At 45.7% G+C, this 22,117-nt stretch overlaps 1 protein-coding gene across 1 annotated transcript in view; it reads left to right on the plus strand.

Moving 5' to 3' along the window:
- Positions 1–4,573: 4,573 nt before the first annotated feature.
- The window catches only part of CHRM2 (cholinergic receptor muscarinic 2), a 148,675-nt gene continuing 131,131 nt past the window's right edge, over positions 4,574–22,117 (plus strand). Inside the window, exons 1-2 of the mRNA XM_043589654.1 lie at positions 4,574–4,818; positions 5,079–5,240. The gene's annotated coding sequence lies outside the window, so the exon portion shown is untranslated. The remainder of the gene's footprint in view (positions 4,819–5,078; positions 5,241–22,117) is intronic.

Below are 22,117 nucleotides of genomic sequence, written 5' to 3' on the forward strand. Positions count from 1 at the left end.
GAGTTTCATTTGAAACTTGCTAGAATCCTATCTCCACCTCAGACCCCAGCATCCAGCTTAGGCCATGGAAGGAGGAGGTTTAAGCTGTTTGTCGCAATACACCCTGAGGTTGACGTGGTTGAGATGTTTCACTTCTCTGTGTGTTAGAGGTTACCTCCGAAGAGGCTCTCGGCATTACCTCCTGGTAGGAGGAATGCACAAACACTAAGTGCTTCCCTAAGTAAACACGCGTCCCAGTGGCCTTTTTCTCCTGCATGCTTAACACTGACTTATCACCATTGCAGCTGTGTAACATTTTGCAGGGTGGCGTTTCATTCCCCCTGCTCCCCGCACCGCCCCCCTACCCCCCCCCCCCCCCACATCGCTTCTTTACATTCCCTGTTTGAAAAAGAGCTCTGTACCGTATTTTAAATATTTTAGACTCGGCAGCAGTAAAAGTTTTCAGGCTGTGGCTAACACTATCCCCACTAGGAGAGGAAGGTTTTAACACAGCTGTGATACCGCACTTCAAGAAAAAGGAAAACAGACTAGCCAAGCATTGTTTGTTAGACTGTTCCCAAACACTGTCCTCAGAATGTTTCTCATTTCTGGTGAAAACTCCTCTTGCAGGGTCTGGAAAAGAAAAGCTTCAGATTTTCTAAGCGAAAAAGAGACCATCTTTTCTAGAAGCATTTCAATTACGCCGGGAAGGCGCGTAGGGAAAAACAAATTACTCTCAGCAGAACAGTGTGTCTATTATGAGGCTGTTGTGAAGATTGCGAAACAGGGAGGGAGCCCGAAGAGCCCATTTTAAGCAGTGATGGTCACCTGGTGGAGGGTCACTTTTAGCCCAGGATTGTTATATTTCAGACTGAGGTCGAGGAGTAGCAAAGTCCCTTTGGTAGGCATTAGCCAAATCAGCTTGCCCTTCCCAAAGCTCCAGCTGATTAATGCTGGGCTCTCCTAGTTCAGCTCCTGAACGGTCTGTGTGAGTGGGAAGTGAAGAAGGCGAGGCCTCCTGCTCTGGGTCCGTTTTCCCCATAGAGACCAAGCCTTCCCCTTCGTTTTCTTCCTTGGTTCTTTGAAAGCAGAAAATTAAGCAAATGTTATGGCCTCCCTACCTGGTGGGAAATCACTTGAATTGAACCTGTCACCCTCTTAATCCACTTACGATGACAGAGTGCTGATTTGTGCATCTAATTACCGAAGTCTAATTATTGCTCCGCCAAAATCAACGTGGCACAATAAAATACGCGCCGCCTTCCCAGGAGTGAGACCTGTCATTCTCCTTCTCCTTCCGTTGGGAGTGACCTTATTTATAGTCTTAATCAAAAGGGAGCTTCGTCAGAGATTCCAAGTCATCCCTTTCAGGCATCTGAGCTCTTTAGCACTTGCTTAAAACTAGCTTCATGAGGTTGTAGGTAAGGACGTTTGGCTTCACAAGTGGAAATTACTAATTTATTAGTGTTCTTTGAGGTGGAAAATAGCCATGCAGATAAAGGAGAACACGTAGATGCATTCTACAAAGTCTTCAGAAAGCACTTTTGAAAATGTTCCGCACCATGGCTTACTAATAAATGGAAAAGCTGTATGCCTGGAATTGGGGTGTACCTTTTATCTCAGAAAGGAAACTGGCTGAAGAAATAACAATGAAAGAGGCACTTGGGTGGCTCAGTCTGTTAAGCTTCCAACTCATGGTTTTGGCTCGGGTCGTGATCTCACGGTTCATGGGTTCGAGCCCCACGTCGGGTTCTGTGCCGACAGCGCGGGGCCTGCTTGGGATTTTCTGTCTCCCTCTCGTTCTCTGCCCTTCCCCCATGTGTGTTCTCTTGCTCTCGCTCTTGCTCTCGCTCTCTCCAAAATAGATAAACATTAAAAAAAAAGTAAAAACAAAATGCTCAGAATACACATGATCTTTCATAAAGAAAGAGAAACTAGGGGCGCCTGGGTGGCGCAGTCGGTTAAGCGTCCGACTTCAGCCAGGTCACGATCTCGCGGTCCCTGAGTTCAAGCCCCGCGTCAGGCTCTGGGCTGATGGCTCAGAGCCTGGAGCCTGTTTCCAATTCTGTGTCTCCCTCTCTCTCTGCCCCTCCCCCGTTCATGCTCTGTCTCTCTCTGTCCCAAAAATAAATAAACGTTGAAAAAAAAATTAAAAAAAAAAAAAGAAAGAGAAACTAGAAGGGAAAGGAGAAGTGGATGGGGGTTTGAGGGGGGTCATTATTACAGTGGATTATGTTTAACGTGTTTGCTGCATGGTGTTGATGAGCAGTATGGTTCCCATTGGCAAGGCTCATTCTTAAATATTCTGATTCAGTAGGTCAGAGGTATGATCCAAGAACCTATGTTTTAAAATCTTAACAGTCTTATAAATATATCTTATTTGCTATATACTAGGCATGCTTCTGAAAGTTTTACATGAGTTAGCTCTATTATTCCTTATAATAACCCCAGGAGATATTACTACCACCTATACCCCTTCTACAGGGCAGTTAAATAAGTTTTCCAAAATCACACAGTGAGTGACACAGCTTCTAAGTGTACATACGAAAGTGTCTTCAGCAATGGCCTCGAAGAAGAAAATGGACATCATTGCTGATTGTTTGCCAAAAATGCTACATCCATTTGTAGCTCCTTTCCAAAAGGCTGCGAGTATAGTGGCTTCCTTTGAACATGGCAGTTCAGTTACTCACAGATTCTGTTTTAGTCAAGTTTAAGGAAATATTTGCCAGCTTTCATTGGCTTTTTGCTTGTATGGCTCTGGTTGGAATGTGTAGCCTTGTTTATAAGAAGACGTTAATGATACGAAGGAACAAATCAGCAGCCGATCACTGGTTTTTCCTCTCCATTACTGGTCAGGGATCCATTCCCCCTTACATTTCTGCTTTGGTGTGTGTGGGTGGTCAGAAAAGATTCAAGCAGCTCCATGGGTTTACAGAGGTTCACTAGAAATAATGGAGGAAGGAAGGAAGATGTGAATTCATTTTTAAAAGAGCACCTCAGGGAAAGGAAGTGACTAAATCAGGTTGTTAATGGAATGGACCAAATATTTGGGGAGGCTGGGACCAAGATTGGGGAGCACTGTTTTGATTTCCCAACAAATATCTTATCATCTTCTGGCAATGGCAGGATGTAGGGGGGTGAGGGCTGGAGGGTAGAGCCACAGTGTTGTAATGCATTATTTCAGGATGACTTCAATACAGCAAAACTGAGTTTATGCCGCATCCTGCTTGGTGGTAGTTCTGAGTTAACAGAACAGCCAGAAACTTTTAGCTCTAGGATTTCCATTTATCAGTGAATTTATATTGCTGTATAATCAATTATCTTGACTGTCGACTGCTACATAGGTGTTTCATATGAGTGTCTTCCCTTATCAATAAGACAGAAAACTTATAAAGTACAGGGACACTGACTTTTGCTATTGTATATGCTCTTTGGCACCTACCAGAACGTGGGCATCAAGAATTGAACTGAATTGAATTGGACGTACTAAACCAACCTGCTCTCTGTCTTTGTGATACAAAAGGCGATGTACCTAATTCTGTGTTACTCAGTTGAAGGTTTCAGTGTTTTTCATTTGATTGCAAAAGGTAAACGAGAGAAAATGCGTCTGTGTAACGTATCAAAAATTGATGTTATCTGCATATATACATATAGTTTCGCAAGAGCAAAGTCTGGTACTTAGCTATACTTCAGAATCATATCATTGTGTCTTTATCAAATGGGTTAGTATCTAAAAATAATAAGTACTCTTCTTGGAAGCCATTTCTCATTAAAATGAAGAAATGAAAACCGAAGGCTGTTCTGAACGCAAGAAGTTTGCATCTTAATTCTTTCCGTGGAGACCCCAAATTCCACGAAGTGCCATAAATACTTTGTAACCTAATGCCTATTCGTCGAAGAAACCATGGGCACTGGAACGCGCTTAAAATGAGAAACAACAACAACAACAACAACAACCACAAAGATTACTTCTGTAACACACTTGCCAGTATCCTAAAGAAATAAGCAATCCGTGAGCAGTTCGGCAAGATTACATGGTTACAAAGCATAGCGGATGCATTCTAACATTTTTCCCACCTGGAAAAACTGAGCTTAAGCATCTTCCGCAATCGAGAAGCAACACTGTGTTCTTCCCAATGTGTCCTATGTCACCTTTACAGCAATCATGTACTTGCAGGAAGGGGACTGGGTGGTGATGGTGCTGCAGCTGCTGGTGGTAACTGTCAAGGTTCTGGTGTAGAAACTGCAGATGGAGACCTGGGCTCTGGGGATGGACGTGGAGGAGCGAAAGGAGCCTGGACAAAAGGCTGTCATATTTGCTCAGAAGAACCGCCAAATCAGAGAGCAGAGGAGATTTCATTGGAGGAGCGCCTTCAACAGCAACTAATCCTGTCATATTGAAAGAAAATTGTAAATGTTCTCTTCTCCAGAAACTGTCCGCCCATTGCAGCTAATCGCACACACACGCAGGAAAACAGACAGGGTCTCCTGCTATACCAAAGGCGCCCGGGCGCAGAGACCCGCTCCGGAGAGCGAGCGCGCGCGCGCGCGCACACACACACACACACACACACACACACACGCGCGCACACACACACACACACACACACACACACACGAGCGCGCACACACACGCCAGCCTGCGGGTTGGCTAAGAGCCTTGAAACCGCAGATCCCACTAGGAAATCGCCAGGGCACTGAAGTAGGTGTTGTCCCCCCCGCACTAATTACTACTTCCCCCAGCACTTCGGTGAAGAAATGAATCCCGCCCGGCTCGCCGGTCCATCCAGGTCTCGGTCCTGTTTGGCTCTCCAGACTCGTCGTCTCCGCGAAAGCCAGGTTTGAAAGTCCCCTTCGCGTTTCCTTTGGGGGCTCGGTGTGGAGGGCGGGGGCAGCGCCAGTGTAACTCCTGCCTGAACCGCGAAGGGGTTCCAGACTCGCCAAGTGACCGGGACCGGTGTGGGGTGCGCGACTCTGCCCGCGCGCGCCCGCGCCCCGCTGCTCCGGTCCGCGCCTTTGGGTCCGCTCTCTCCCCGCCTCCCCGCCCCACCCCTCCGGGCGTCGCGGCCCCAACTAATCTTTCCCTTTTCTCTGGCAAGATCAAGGGAGCAAGCGAGCCGGCGGCCGGCTCCGGACTCTGAGCGGTGCGCAGCTCCTCCCTGGGCCAGTCAGCCCCGAACCTGCTAAGGGCTCCTCGCTCCTGCCAGCCTTCACCGAGGAAATCGCAGCCCCGGAGCAGCTGGAGCTACAACCCGCGGCAGGTAAGGGCGCCACGCTGCCCGGCTCCCCGCTCGCCCGCGCCGGGGGACTCTGGCGCGGCTGGGTCCCTCCCAATCCCCAGGACCCGGCGTGGAGGGATCAAGGTGGCGAGGGGGGGGGGGTACTGGGAAATCGGACCATAGTCCTCCGTAAGTGCAGATTCAAAGATGGAAACTTTGACTCCTGGGGCTTGGAGGGCCGAGGGCAGTGATGGCGCGTCTGGAAGGAAGGGGGCAAACGAGGCAAAGCGCGGGGCGGGGGCGCGATTCCGCAGGTCACTGAGTCCGGCGGAATGTGGCTAAGGCAGCCTGGAAGCCGCGCCTGCGGGGCGTCGCGCCTCCTTCCAGCCCGCCGGCCCCGCCGCCGTCCCCGACCCCCAGCCCCCTCCCCGAGATGCCGTTGTGGGAGAGACTCGGAGAGCGTCGCCCTTGCTTGCCTCCCACGGTCCTTCCCGCTGCGGGGGGGCGGGGGGGCGGGGGGGGTCTGGCCACGTCTGCCGGGCGTTTGGGGTGGAGGCCCTGCTCGCCCGGGTGCGCACAGCACCCCCGGCTCCGCCTTGCGAGCAGCGCCCCGGGCAGTCGAGCCACGTCTCGGGAGGGAGGCTTGCTGCTCAGCCCAGGGGCAGGGGGCGATAAGAACGAGGAAAGATCCCGGGACGGAGGAAGGGGGAAGCCTCTCGCAACCCCATCCCACCTCGGTCCTGCACACCAGGTCATCCATCCGCCTGGGCTTGGGGACGCTGCCCCAGTCCGGAGCCCGCGAGGTCCCGGATTCTGCCCGGGCTCCCCCGACCCCCACCTCACCCCCGGTCCGGGGTCGCGGTTAGAGGCGCTGCACCCACAGCTCCCCTCGTCGTCCGCGCCTGCGGACCTATGTGGTCGCCGCTAACTTGTAGCTCGCGGAACCCGCGAGGTGCGGTCCCAGCCCGCGCCGGGTGGATCGCGAAGGAATCCCACCTGTGCGCTCTGCCCCGTGCCCGTGACCCCCATCCCCGCGGGGGTGGAGCAGGCTCGCCTGGGAGAGCTTTCGAGAAGGGAAGACTCCCCCGAGTTAGTGACCCAGCAAGCAGCACGTACCTACTGCCTCAGTCTCCCCCAGCGTCCCCATCCCTTTCTCTACCCTCCTGCCCGTCGCTGTCCTCGAGGCTGCTTTGAGCCACAAAATCATCCCTGCGAGGCTCCGTGGCACCACCAGTCCCAGGCCAGGAGACCAAGGCTGTTGCCTGTGTGGAAGTATCTGTGGGAGTCGGTGCAGAGAAGCAGGAGGAGAGCAGAGAAATGGAGGTAAACGCCTCAGGCAAGCAGAGCTGCCCGCCGATAGCTCACCCAAGCCGCCCTCCCGTGTCCTTATGTCAGTTCACGGCCATGGCAGGTCTGTGGCCTCATTCACAGGAGGGTTCCGAGTTGGCCAGACCAGGCACCGCGAGCCCAGCCGGAGCCAGGCGTCTCCCAGTCCTGAGCTTCGGAATCCCCCACATTGACTTTCTAGTTCCTTTCCATCTCTCTCTCTCTCTCTCTCTCTCTCTCTCTCTCTCTCTCTCTCTCTCGGTTTGTTTTGCGTTTCTTGCTCTTTCTCCTAGCGCTGGGTGCAGTGGGTACGTGGCAGCCAGCCGTGTGGTTCGGCCGTTCCCTAGTACACGCAGCCAGCGACACAAACACACGTCCCCACGCTCTACCGCACACTAGCCCGCGCCCTGGCACGCAGCCCCAGCTCCGCAGCCCCGGGCACCTGCGGCCTCGGCCACCCACCGCCATGGCCACTCAGAGGAGGGAGCCCTCCAGACTCCAGAGGGAAACCGCGAGGCGACTGGGAAGGCCTGGGAAAAAGTCGACTTTGGGGGTGGGGTGAGGGTGGGGAGGCTCTGGAGGAAATGGCCCTGTGCTCTGGCTCCTGCTGTCTCGCTCTTGTGAGCACAGCGTTCGGGGGGGCCAGAGGCTGGGGCACACCAGGCCTCTGCCTTCGGCAAGCCTCAGGCCAGACCCCTCCCCCCCCTCCCCCTGCGGCGGGCAGCCTCTCCCCAGTCCGCCCTGGGAAGTCCAAATGGCTGGGTTCTGGGGTAATGAGCGCCTCACTGCCCTCCAGGCTCCTCTGGTTTCCCTGGATTCAGAGAGCTCTGAAAGTGAGGCAGCTCATAAAGTCCTGGTGTTCAACCCCGCATCCTGGGGCAAAGGCCATGCACTGCATGTTGTTGGCGGTCTGCGTGTGTATACGGTGTACTGAAAAGCATATGGCAGGAGATTCCATTTTGACTGATAAGCAAATAATGATGCCGATACCCTTTAAGCCACAATTAGGCACGTGTGCATGCCGTATTTGGGGTGGTGACAACACAGGGACTGATAATCATAGAGGTAACCTAGTGGATTTGGCCGGGAGACGGTTTCACGCTGGGAACGCTGCTGGACTGCAATTTAGAACCCGGACTTTTGAGCCTCTCCTCACATGGAGGGAAGAATCCTGTGCCAGCAAGGTTACAGCTTTGCGGGATTCGTCACCAGAGTCTCAAGAAGTAACATATGAATGCCAGGTGAATTTTTATTGCTGTTGCTAATATTAGTAATGCGTTCCAGTTGAGGCAGTACCTAGATAAGCAAATTCTGTTGATTCTGTATTTTTTACTGGGCTAAACAAATGGGCCAATTAAATCTGAAAAATAAAGGTGTGGAAGTTCCAGCCAAGTGAGCTTAGGGTTTTAAAACTCTATGAATGAAGTAGGGTGGGAGTGGGGGAGATTCCTGGGACCCAAAATTGAGGGTGAGCTTCCTGACAGATGCTTGGTCTTCCCACAAAAGAAAGAGGCATAGTTGTTTATGTAAGGATGCTTCAGGGTGTCTGGAGAGGGAATGGAGTGACAACACAGGTGGATTTGAATATCCCTATCATAGTTCAAGTTCAAGGGAACCCAAAGAAAACCTTTACAGCTCTCAAAGTCAGCGGCAGATATGGAAAGAAGAGCAGTCAAGTGTAGGTGAAAGTCCCTTTAGGATGAGTCCCCGCATTCTTTCAATTTGGGGACATTGCTCCAAATGTGACCCTGTCCCCTTTGCGCAGATAACCCCAATGTCAGGCACTTGGAGGTGCATCCTAGTGACGTTTTCCACTTCCAATCCAGGGCAGCCAGCCCCCAGGGCCAAGGGCACAGGAGGGAGGGGCAGCCTCTGAGGTCTGAAGGAAAACAGCAGTCCCCAGCCTGCCGGCTGGCAGGGAAAACATGGCACCCGAGTCAGTGGAGAAGGAGAGGCAGGCTGGTGAGGAGGTGCCTGTCTCTCTGATCCACAGCAGTGGACAAAGTTAAGGCAAGTGCAAAAGGGAAGAAGAGGGGCAGTAGAATAACAGGAAGTGGAGAGAGGAACGGGAGAGAAGACAATGAGGTCGAGAAGCTGGGTGTGCCGTCAGAAGCGCTTGGTGGAGCCCGCATCACTGACGTCGGGCTTTGTGTGGGGTCTGCCTGTGGGAGAATGCGTGTCAGTGCTTATCCACACGCAAGCACTCACACCCCACTCGTGATCTGATCTTCATCCTTCTCCACTTTCCTCAGTAGGATCTAGAGACCGACCGACACATTTGCTGACACGTTTTCCTTGACGGACTGGCTTTCCTCGTTTAAACTTACGTTTGAGGTGGCTGGACATTTCACGGTGTGAGTGCCGGGTAACTTTTCTCAGACTCCTATATATCAAACACTGTCCATATTCTCCTTGTGACTGTTACTACCTGTCTTTCAGTCCTATCCTGTCTTCACTTTGTCTGCTTTCAGTTCATGGGGCAGGTGTTGGGACTGTTTTTGTTGTAAGGTGTCAGAGCCAGTGGACCGACTGTTTACCCCAAAGCTCGGCTAGGTCACGGGGCGGGGGGGGGGGGACCGTGGTGGTGGTGGTGGTGTCTTTCTGTGGGACAAAGGAAGCAGGTTATTTTTCCTTGGAAATGAGTTTTTAGATTGTGTTCTAAGTCTCTGGCACCGTCCTAAGCACCTTTCGTGTATTATATCATCTGTTAGTGCTTTATCCCCACTGTTTCAGATAGCGTCTGGCACATTCTAGAGCTCATTAGATATGTGTTGAAGGAACGAATAGATGAAGCAGTTCTCATTTTATCCTTGCAACAGTGCTATGAGGAAGATGTTATCTTCGCCATGTTACGGCATCCAGAGGGGTCAGGTAACGGCCCAGTTTTGCACAGCTTGTAAGTTGCAGCCCCAGGATGCAAATGCACAGCCTGTTGCACTTCAGTCGTTGTCTTGTGCCTTACTGATTGGCTCTCGGAACGGTGGCAGCATTCATTTTGCACGTGTTTGGGGAAGTCAGAGCTGTGGTGTCCAGAGTTCAGCATTGTTCTCCTCATCCTTTTTTTTAAACATTTTTTTTTTATGTTTATTTATTTTGGAGAAAGGAGACATAGCATGAGAGGGGGAGGGGCAGAGCACATGAGAGAGACACAGAATCCAGATCAGGCTCCGGGCTCTGTGGGGCTCGAACTGACAAACCACGAGATCATGACCTGAGCCGAAGTCAGACGCTTAACCAGCTGAGCCACCCAGGCGCCCCTCTCCTCATCCTTTGAATTCAACTCTGCATGTGCTTGTTGGAGCCCCTAAATCCTAAGCAAGAAAGATCCAGTGCCAACTAGCTTCTTCTTTGGCACAACGTGCTTGTTCTGATTAATCAGTGAATGCCTCTGGCAAAGGAAAACAAGGGCACTGAAATCACCTGGCGTTTTGGCAGATGTTCTTTTCGCCTATGGCTGTACTAAGATTTTCTTCTGTCTGGTGCACAAGGATGAGGGAGGATGTTGGTATCTTTTAGAGTGACCCATGATCTGTGTGGAAGTGGGGGAAGTGGCTTTTCCACCGTGATTCAGAGGACCAAGAACTGCCTGAGAACACACATACCCCGACTTCCAGTCTAGTTTTCTCTTCGTTTTGCCATGCTGAAGTAGTTCCGCGTAATTTATTAAGATTGCTAGTGCTCAAGGTTCTGAATTCCAGTGGCAACTTTTCATTTTAGTTAGAATTTACTACCCACCTTTGTTTTGAAAGGCATGATGTGGCTCTGGGAAACAGCCAGTGGCAAAGGGCGAGTGAGGTAGGTTCTGGCTGGTCTGCTTCCTTCCACACTTCATATATTCTTGTCTTTATTTCACTTCCCTTTCCCCCCCCCCCCCTCATGTTCAAGCTCCTTCTTTTATACTGTGACCTAAATATACAATCATCTTAACTGGTGCTGTTACCATGGTAATGCTTCATGGTAGATAAGGGTACACACTAAAAAATCAGTTTCTTTCATTAGCAGTGGAATTCCTTGTCTTTCCCTCTCTCCCAAATCCTGGCTTTCACTGAATGATGCCCTCTGGTGTTCAGGAACAGGAAGCACAGTACTTTGGATAGGGCGAGAACATCCTTTTTTAAACTTTTGAGAAAATTTCACTTCCAATTTTAATTTCAGATAGACACAAGCAAGAAAGACCTGTAAGTAGTATATTTTTTAAAGCAGAAGGATTAGTCGAAGAAATTCATTGCCTGAACATAGGGCTGTTTACTCTGTAGAATTCTAGAAAGTTATGGGAAAGCTGGGATATTTATACCCTTCTATGTTTAAAATTGCTGTGAAAATATTTCTGTGGGAGACAAAGAGATTCCACCGAGGTATCTCTGAGGAAGAATCTAATGGAATCTTGTATATTTTGAAGTCTTTAAAACTTCAAAATGGGAGTCTTTTACCTTTAGAATGGGAACATTTTCTTGTTGGATAGGATGTAGATATAGATATAGATATAGATAGTTTTATATTGTAAATATTTTTTAGTTGTTTTGTTATATAAGAAACTTGAAAGTTTTACTCTCTGTTGTGTGAATGGTAATGTCAATCTGTACATTATTTTTTTTTTTTTTTTTGAGAGAGAGAGAGAGAGAGAGAGAGAGCATGAGCAGGGGAGGGGCAGAGAGAGAGGGAGACACAGAATCCAAAGCAGGCTCCAGGCTCCGAGCTGTCAGCCCAGTGCCTGACGTGGGGCTCAAACTCATGAACTGCAAGATCAAGACCTGAGCTGAAGTCGGATGCTTAACCAACTGAGCCACCCACGCACCCCTGTACATTATTATTAATCACAAATTACATGACACGTTAGAAGAAGTGACGTTGATCTCCAATAAGCAATGTCTTCTTGTGTTCTCGGTCCAGATTCTACTTACGCCATCTAATGGTGTCTCCCAGTCCAACCTGTCTCTGAGAATTGCCTCCTCTCCATCCACATAACTTTTCCAGACCTTTAGCTTCTCTCACATGAACTATCACCAGAGCCTTTGCATTTCTAACTGGTCTCCCACCTCCAGTGTTCCCCTAGTACAATCTTTGCCTCACGCTGCCAGCATGACCTTTCTAAAATGCAAATCTGAACATGTCATTCTCTTGTTAAAAATTCTTCACTGTTTCTCAACTGTGTCGGGTAAACTTGAAACTCAAACCCACATGAGATCTTCTTCCATAACTGACCAAAGCCTTTTTGCCAGGTCCTATCTCTCTCTGCGTGTCTATATTCTCCCACTGCACAAGGAGATAATACACATAAACGGCTGTATAATGACCGACCCGAGAGAAATGCAAAATAAATATTGGCCAGTATATTTATTTTTCTCTTTATTCTCCTCCTCTTCTTCTTCCTCCTCTTTATCTAATTTATGATTAGGATAGTAAGCAGTGAGAAACGTGACCTGTACACTGGCCATCACCCAAACTTAGAACAGTAGCTAAGAAAAGCTATGATGTGGCTGAATATTTTACACTCTGTATCTCATTTAATCTCCCACAGTCAGGCACACTGCGTCATATGTTCTGGGTACGTGTATATGTTAGTTGTTTTGATATGCATAGTCGAAATAAGAATAGTGCCACTTCTGGCACTTGATCGTTATAGCAAAGTGCTTGGGACGTGAAAACACAGGTTTTTCATTTTCTGTGGGGTTGGCTGAATTGTGTTCTTGGATAGTAAACTGCACTGTTTACAAAAGGCTTGGCCTGTGGAAGTGTCAGGCAACTTGCACGATATTAACCGATGCTGCTGGTAGAGCCGCATCTGGACCTTCCCAGGGAGGCCCAGGAGATCTGAGAGCGGAACAGAGGCCATAATTTTATAAACACGTAAGTTTCAAATGGATTGGAAATGTGGAGCTTCGTGTTTTCCCAATGTTTTCAGGAGCAATATGGAACTTCATCAGTATGCGTCATCTCCCAGTCTCTTTCATTGTGGCAAGGGAGCTAGAAGCGTCTCCCTAGGCCACACACCGGTTGAAATTCACATGTCCAGCCTGTGGCTAATGTGCAACAGTAGCAACAACAAAATTGTAAGATGTGGATTCTTCCGGTCAGTGGAAACGAATAGCAGAAAGTGTGGGAGCAGAGCCATATTTTCAAGTGCTCTATTTCCTAGGTTCAGAAAAGTCACAAAACCAGGACTTCTCTTTTCTGAACCCTGTACGCCCTTGAGTGTTGATCTCATAGTAGAACTGAGGGTCACGTTTTCAGCAGTCGGTATTCAAGAGTTACCAGGTAGAGTGCTCTGAATAACCAGACTCTGAAGAACTTAAACCGTGACTGTCTCCTAAAAAGGCCTTTCAAAGATTAATTCACAGGTGAGTCATTGAAATACCGTTTCTCTTGCAAAGATTTTTAGGTAGCAGGTTTGGGGTCAGGCCCAGGAATCTATTTTTGAACTAGCATCTCAGGTGATACTGAGGTGGGTGATCACAGGGCCACATTTTAAATGATACCACATTGAAGAATTGGCATCTAAAGGGCATGGAAGAGGAACAAAGATAGGATGCTCAACCTGAACGTCGCCGCCCTGACGTCGTACGAGTTGTGGCCAGAGACTTTGATTTTCTTTTGTCATCAGTAGATAAATAACTACTCGGGAGGGCAGCCATAGGGAAAGATGCTTCTCTTCCATTTCACTGCCCCTGTACCTGTTTATCGAGAGAGGCACAGACCCCACATGTATTATCTTATGTTAACTCAGCCCTGGCCATTTAAGACGTAAGCACTTGATTTCGTTTCTCTGCTTTGCTTCACTCGTTCCCCTTCACAATTCCTCTCATTCTCCCTGCCATCTTCCTGGGAAGCTTTCTTCATTATTCCAGAGCTCCTCTGTAGCTCTCTCCTATCTGGTTTTCTGACCAAGTTTCCATTACTAAGCCACCCAGGCCAACCACCTGGCCCTCATTCTCTTCCTCTCTGGCAGCCCTGGAGGAGGTGTTAAGAGGGAGGGAATTGTCTTAAATGTTAATGGCCATACATTTCACTGTTAACTGGTTCCAAATGGTGGTGCCCTGTCATGATCCTCAGTAACAGACTGATCTAGCATATATAATCCCTCCTCTAGGAACAGGAAAGTTGTAATGATTTTTCTTCATGTTTTTGCTCACCCTTGGTCATGAACTTTAATGACCACTTTTGGTCACCACTTTAATAAAGCAAAGAGCTTTATTGCCTTGCCTCCCCAACTATGCCAAGCCAGTAAACAAGATGGAATAATACAGGAAGACCAGCCTATTATTTCTTGACTGTTTAACCACTGGGGAGATCTTTAGGAGGAGTGCGATGGGGAGTTAAAGAATTACAAGAAGACTGATTTCTCCCACTCTTCATAAAATCCAAGCATGGTCTAAATTTGATTGGTAGAGAGAAGAACATACAATCGGATATTGTGGGACACAATGACGATTTTCTCAGAGCCTGTGCCTTGCTCGTCACCTGCTCCAGAGAGAAAAGGCTCCTACCATATAACCAGCATAAAAATAGAAAATGATAGGAAAACCCTACTTGACTGTGCTCTTTAGAGAGCATCAGGACACTTGGTTTCATTTTAGGGACAAGATAAAGAGCAGCCCCAGGGCCAAAGTGTTTCCCAGATCTGGCCGCTCGTTTCTTGCTTCTTCCTCAAAATTACTTTTCTGTCAGATTTTATCGGTGGAGTGGGCAATTATGTCCTCATGTAAGCCTCAACGTTACAAACTTGTTTTTCTCCCCTTGTACTGTGTGTTGGGAATACTGGAGGCAAGGAGTGGTGGATGATGTAGTTTAATTTCTGTTGTCTTGGCCAATGGATGTCACTCGAAGGTAAACAAGGAGTCAGACTTTTGCTTTGATTTTAAAGTGAGCGTGACTGGATATTTCCATGTGAGGGAAAATTTCAAATTTTGGGCAAGATACATTTCTGTGACCATCATAATCACAACAAAAACAAGGAAACAACAGCCACTGTTTCTTAGGTACCAACCAAGTTTTAGGACCCATGCCCTTTCTTTACCCATGCTCTTTCATTCCTATACTTCATGCCCTATGTGTTAGATGTTTGCTATTTGTTTTTTTCTCTGTAAGTCCAGAAGCTGGAGCTCGTTGACACAGAAAAGTTTGTTCTGGGTCTTAGAGGGAGTTTGTTGCCACAGGCATCAGTCTCCTACCTGATGTCAGAGAACAGTTTAAAATTTGTTTTGTTTTGTTTTACTATGCCATCAGCAGGGTTGTTTTCTTTTTTAATGAAGAATGGCTCATTCTATCATTTGGCATCTAGTTTCAATAATAAAGCGAAAGAAAAAGAGGGAGAAGAGAAAAAGACAGAGAGGCACATCACACTTCGAGTCTTGAGTTAGTGTTTAGGAAAGAGAATCATGAAAACCAAGTTTATGTTCGAGGAATTGGTCTCAGGTGAGATTCAGAATGTGTTGTGGCTACTTACCACTTGGCTTAGTCTAATTCTAGGCTTCAGTTTGAAAATGCTTGCTCCTTCCTCGTTCCCGGGAACTCTTTCCAGGCACAGCGGGGGAAAGTGTCTCAGCAAGGCTTCCAGGTACGGAATTCCTAAGGCAGATAATATGATTTCATGAATATTTATAAAGCATATGTATGTTGGAGAGTTTCTGTTGCCTGCAAAAACACTGCGTGCTAGTAAAATATTACTTAATCTCCTTCTATTTCGTATTATTCTATGTATTCCATTTCTCTGCAAAACGATTGCTATTACTTAACATTAACCTCTGCATTGCAGATCTAAAAACACAAAAGGCCAAAAGAATTATTTTGAGGGATGAACCATGAGTGGATTGATTCTATTTCTGTTTACACTGTCAACTCTGTTTGTATGTCCAGAGTCTCCAGAGAATCATTAGAATGATAATACCAGCTAATTTTTTACAATTAATTGAAATTTCACACTCTCACATTTCAGTATCAGTCTATATTTTTACACACTGACACTTTTAATCAAGGATTATCTTTCACAAGGGACCTACAACAGGGCCCTAATTAATTAAAGTGATAATTGCTCTTCTCCCTCCTAGTTTGTTATATAACACATCCTTCAGGAAATTCGCATCCTTAGCGTTCCTCTTTAAAATTCCTTCATTTATGAGGAGATACCGTGGCTTCTACCTCTTTAAGAATTTACTAAAGACTTGATTTTTTTATTTTCAATTAAATTCAATTGAGTTTTTTATTTTCCAGCAGAGATACAGAAAAGAGGTCATATTTGTATTCCGGCAAGTTTCCATATTCAAAAAAAGAAAAGAAAAGAAAACGATGTCTTTGGATCCTGGAAGCATTCAGATTAAATCCCAGGGGTCGTTTTCATGGGGGGGAAAAAAAAGAGGCCGTCAGGTGTGTCCTCTTTTGATGTTAACTAGCTCATTTGTTTCTTTACCCAGTGCGAGTTCCCATGGTCTTGGATCTTTCTTTGGTTCCTCAATCCTCTGCTACTTAATTGCCCCTGTCTCTCTGTAGCTTTTATAGTGCCTAAGGTTTGTTATATTTTTCCCTCTGGTGTGGTCCCATTATTTTAGTAGATACTGAATCTAGAGACTTGGCTATAATTGGCAGCCCTGCTCTCTTCTCCTTTAATAGATATCGCTCCAATTCCTGTATTTTGGCACCTTTTGGTACGGGATGCATTTTCAGAAGTAATTGATGGCGGCTGTAAATCCGTTAGCTCATTTCCCTAAGACTTAGAAATTGCAGATCATTGAAATCACTGCACCATGTATTGGTCAGATTTTTCGAAAGGTCATTATCCCTGTTTGCGGCTCTTAATGAAATTAGTGTGACTTACTCATTCCACTTGCAGCAAATATTTGGCTACTTTTTAAAATCCTTTTTTTTTTTTCCTCTCAAACTCCCATGTGCCCTTAGTTTACATTTGCACTATAATTGAAAATGGAGCAGTAGCAATAGTTCAGTTATCTAAACTTCAAACTGGTATTTTTGTATTACTCTGTATAATTACCGAAAGATAACTTTTCTTACTGCAGTAGCTTTTTTTTTTAAATAAACTGTATTTTTTATAATGGATTTAGGTTCACAGCAAAGTTAAGGAGAAAACACAGCGCGTTCCCATAAACTCCCTGCCCTTATGCACTCCCTTACTGTCAACACCCTACACCAGACTGGTACATTCCTTACGGTAGGTGAGCCTACTTGAACACATCATAATCAGCCCAAGCCCATAGTTTTACACCAGGGTTTTGACAAATATGTAATGACATGTATCTACCATGATAGCGTAATAAAGAGTAGTTTCATTGCCCTAAAAATCCTCTGTGCTCTCCCATTTATCCCTCCATCCCTCCTAACCTTTGGCAATCACTGGATCCTTTTATTGTCTCTATAGTTTCGTTTCTTCCAGAATGTATTGGGAATCATAGGGTATGGAGCCTTTTCAGATTGGCTTTTTTCATTTACTAACATGCATTTAAGGTTCCCCCGTGCCTTTTCATGGCTTGATAGTTCGTCGCTTTTTAGTGCTGGATAATATTCCATGGCATTGGTTTTTCTTTAGTATTTTCATTAAATCAGCAAATGATTTTTTCTTCTTGAAGATACCTTTTAGCTATGCATTCGAGAAATGTTTTTTTTTCATTTCATTACGTGTATTATTTTATTCTTGTGTTGGATTTTCTCTAATCATATAGTTCCATGTTCTTAAATTCTGGAGCTTTCTAATAATAGTCACAGCAGAACTCATGTTGTGAATATTTTAATTCTCTTTTTTTTCCCTTTACTATTTCAGCAATTAGTGAGAAAAGAGCATTGTTAGTTGGCTTGTGGTTTTTATGTAACTATTTTTGTTTTCCTTATATTATATTTTTTATAAGATGGTTTTTTTAAATTACTTATTTGGTAATTCCAGCAACAAAAATCTTTCACCTTTCTCGTGAAAAACTTAAATGGTTTGTGTATCCAGTTTTGGTCATTCTTCTACTCCATTGAGTCTGCATATACAAAAAGAGGTAAAAAAAAAAAAAAAAGGACACCACTGGGCTATTTGTTTTCCATTTCTCCTTCCCAGTTGACTTTCCAAGCTTCAGCAGTCAGGGCTCCTGAGGAAGCTAAGTAAAAACCCAAAATTTACCCGAGATACTTCCTACTGACCCGTAAATGGAGCACTATGAATCTTATTTTGTTTTACCCAATGGGAGACCAAGCATTCTTGTTTCTATTTGAGAAGTCAACAGAGTCCTAAGAGGTTCATTCATACTCCTCCTCCCTTTTCTCTGTTTTCTGCCTTCAGGAAAAGTGATGTTATTTGATAGCATTGATCTAGCCATTCCCGGTATTCAGACGTGACCTTTGCACTGGGCAGCTTATGATACCCACTTTTTTAACTTGACTTTTAATGTCTTTGCTTGAGCCCACTCTTCAGTTTCCACACATATCATATATTTAACTCCTTTATATAATGAATTGTCATTGATATTCTCTGGTTTCGTTAGAAGAAACCTGGTCCATATGGGCAAGATTTGTTTTTTTCTTTTTAAATTCTTCTTTTCAGCATTGAATCTTGTGCCCAGATCTATTCTTGTCATATAACAGAGCTCAATAAATATTTATTTAATGATAATTTTGTGCCACTAGTATGCTCAAAGTTTGAAGTTTCTTCCTACCCTAAATTGTTTCTTCTGTTGGTTTCATAATAGCAAGTTATCATTTTCTGAAATAGCTCAAAGAATCTCTCTTTCTAGGTAAAGAGAAAAAAAGTGTTTTTCAGAATAAATCTTTCCTTCTGACACATGTTCCTGCTTTGGAGACCAACACTTCACCCAAACCTGAGCAAAAATTTTTATGGGCTATCTTTGTAGGTATATAGTAGTATTATTACTTTATTTAAGTTCAATGTAATTAATATCTAGGACCTGAACTTTTAAAGAAACACAACTTGTTTAGTTTTATGTGGAACCTACATCGAAACAAATTTTAGCTAGCGTAGATCACGTTTGATTTAAACAGACCCTTTTTCCCTGTACCAGGATGGATTTGCAGGACTCGTGATTGTTTTTGTTTGACTCCATCTGCAAGATACATGACCAAAGATATAGAACAATTCACATCATGAAACTAAGTACCATATTGGATAACTTGCCATACTACAGCTTTGGTCTCATGCGTGGAATTGGAGGATTCATTTATTCGTTCTCATATTCATTCACCAGCAGATATTTGCTAAACACTTATTTTGTGCCTAACACTGCTTGCATCCCCACTTTCCCCTCGGACCTAACCCCTCTCTGTCATCACACATGAGTATCACCTGGGAAGGAGAGGCCCACATATACCCACTTTGACCCTCTCTAAGGCTGCGCGTTCCCCCGGACCTGCACCGCCCAGCCTCGGCAGTCACAGCCCTGTGCTCCCCTCGTTTCGGGAATCTTCCACTGGCCTTCACCGCTTCTCCACAGAGTAAGAAGAAAAGGCTTTGACCACTGTCCCTGACTTGAGGCTCCAGTGTCTCTCAAAAGGCATCCCCACTGTCAGGCAGTATAGAGTAGAAGTTAAGAATATGACCTTGGGGACAACTGCATTGTTTTCAGTTTACCTGTAGTTCCTTCAGCTTCACATTCAAGAATTTAGCAAAGCCAACTTCATCTAGTTTGACACCCTTATTTTACAGTTAAGGAGACTGTGATCAAGAAGTACTAGTGGCTTGTCCTGTGGGTGACGACGAGTTGAAGTGACAAAGCCAGGATTTGGCGTCTGAACATCCTGATACCCAAACCATTGTCAATTTCATTCCTTCACCATGACTACGCTATGAAATGTTCCACAGGATTATTTTTAACCTTAAAGTTTAATTCCTTCCAAGAAAGGCTTGAGCTCCAAACAAAACAAAACAAACAAAAAACAACCCTTCTAATTCTTCCTTATTTGCGTGGGACTTCTGATTCTTTTCTCCACTTCCCATTGTTTGTTTCCTTGATGATTTACAGAGGGGTCTCAATTAGTGGCGAGATTCGGTTGGAAAGGCAGAGGTTCCAACATGAGTGATTATCAAAACTTTAATGGTAGATGTGACGTGGTGCCAACCTATCAGAACATGAATCAACCATTGTGTCATCGTTTTGGGTCCCTGCCAAGAATCGACCCTGGTTTCCCAGGTTACTCTGATCCTGAGAGTAGTTGCTTTCCTGCTTTCTGGAAGTTTTAGAGATCTCATCTTGTCTTTTTTGCTACTAATTGCATGTAAATAATTAGGGCTTTCATTAATCTTTGCAGTATCTATTTGGACTGATATTTTTTTAATTTTCATTTTATTTTTTATAATGTTTATTTATTTTTGAGAGACAGAGAGAGACAGAGCATGAACAGGGGAGGGACAGAGAGAGAGAGGGAGACACAGAATCCGAGGCAGGTCCCAGGCTCTGAGCTGTCAGCACAGAGCACGATGTGGGACTCGAACTCACAAACCGTGAGATCGTGACCTGAGCCGAAGTCGGCGCTTAACCGACGGAGCCACCCAGGTGCCCCAGGACCGATATGGTTTTTTAAATACTGTTGATGCTTGTAAGAAGATAACAACTCAGCCTTTTAACTTTACATAATAAAGAATAATTGAAAACAAATTGAACAATGTATTTGTTCCTTGAGATATCGGACATCTTTTTTAAAAAGCAGAGGGAAGTATAATGGGTGAAGCCTTTTAGAAAACAAGGTCAAAATCTACTTCTTTCTTCTGTGTCCCCATTTCATGAGGTCATTGGGAAGCTATGTCGTCACCCTTACTGCCAAATTGACAGAAGTTGTCCGTGGAGTATCTTTAAAAATTTTTTTTAATGTTTATTTATTTTGAGACAGAGAGAGACAGAGCATGAATGGGGGAGGGTCAGAGAGAGAGGGAGACGCAGAATCCGAAGCAGGCTCCAGGCTCTGAGCTGTCAGCACGGAGCCCGACACGGGGCTCAAACTCACAGACCGTGAGATCACGACCTGAGCCGAAGTCGGACACTTAACCGACTGAGCCACCCAGGCGCCCCCGTGGAGTATCTTTAGAGTAAGAAAGAAAAGACAAGTCGCAAAGCTGTATTTTTTGTCATCTCTCCTAAGTCCTGATAACCGTAAGCGTAATCAGTGCCACCACAAATGTTTTCAAAATGAAATGCCCATTTTTTGTGTGGTTTTTTTTTCTTTATTTGATGTCAGAGGAAAGTGGCAAGGAGAAGCAGTTGGTGGTGACTTGAGGACCTGGACTTGTCTGGGACACTGGGCATTTCACGGTCCAGAGAAACTCACAGTGAGGTGACAGAATGCTCTCTCAGACCCCTGTCACTTACACTGGAATGTGATGTGCTCCTGGGAGGTGTTGGGGAGCCACTGGCGAAGCTATTTTAAGAGGCGTTTGGAGCCGTGAGAGGACAAGGAAGTATAGGACAACATGCCAGAAACCTCGTTTGTAAATCCTGTATTCTCTTTGGGGGTCACTCGGTGGCAAAATCAAAGAGACGTGTCGCCAGGAAATAAAGCTGCGTACCTTGCCTCACTAGAAGAGAAGTCCACACTAAGTGAAGATCTACGATCAGAATCGAAGCATTTCAACAAAAATCGCAGGAAATCTGCTTTGCTTCGTCGTTTGTCCGATATGTGCTCCCTAAGCTTATCAATGAGCTGGTGCCATTCACTGGTACCAGTAATCCACCGGAAGACAGCAGGGACTTCGTTTTCAGAGGAACTGTATTTAAGGAGGATGGAAGCTAAATTGCCCCACCTTTTAAGACATGTTTCATCCATCTTCATGTAAGCTTAAAGAACAAGTATTGGGACGGGGATGACAGTCCTTCCGTGGCAGATTGCACCTCCTTAATGATGGCAAAAAGGGAGGGACAAATCAGACCCCAGCGCCTCCCTCCTCCTCTGTCTGATGGACTCCACAGAGAGCTGGAGCACAGCTTGCTTGCAAAGATGAGCAGGACTGGGGAACTCCCTTCAATTCCACCATTTCCCAGAAGAGTCCAAAATTCCGCAGGTACCATATATGTATAGGTACCTCTATATAAAGAAGACGTTATCCAAACTTAAAACTGGGAGAAAATCCATCACTCGTATCAGTATCATTCTCATCATTCTACATTTGAAAGTTTGCTTCTCCATCTCCCTGAGGTTTTCAGTCCTTCCACAGAAGCACATGGGAGTGCTTTATAAGGGACAGATACTAACACACTGGAAACACTTGTTTTTCATTTATTCTCCAGCATTTATTGCTGCAAAATTAGTGGCAACCAGGTATTCTGCTGGACATCGAGAATACAAAGATGATTAATCATAATTCCAGCCCTTAGGGTCTGTCCTGGGAGATAAGGCGAGGAATAAGCAGTGACACACAATATATGTGTCCTATAGTAGAGGTATTAGGACTCCCGCAACCACAGAGGAGAAGTGGGACTAACCTAGCAGAGGCTTGGTTTAATAGAACATTTAAAGAGCAAGTATAGTCTTACTGGGTTGATGGGATGTCTTGGTCAGCTTGGGCTCCTATAACAAGTCTACCACAGACTGGGTGGTTCCAGCAGCAAACATTTATTTCTTAACAGTTCTGAAGGCTGAAAGTCTGAGATCCGGGTACCAGCAGG

Source organism: Prionailurus bengalensis, chromosome A2 (assembly GCF_016509475.1).
Source record: "Prionailurus bengalensis isolate Pbe53 chromosome A2, Fcat_Pben_1.1_paternal_pri, whole genome shotgun sequence".
In the NCBI taxonomy this organism is placed as follows: Eukaryota; Metazoa; Chordata; class Mammalia; order Carnivora; family Felidae; genus Prionailurus; species Prionailurus bengalensis.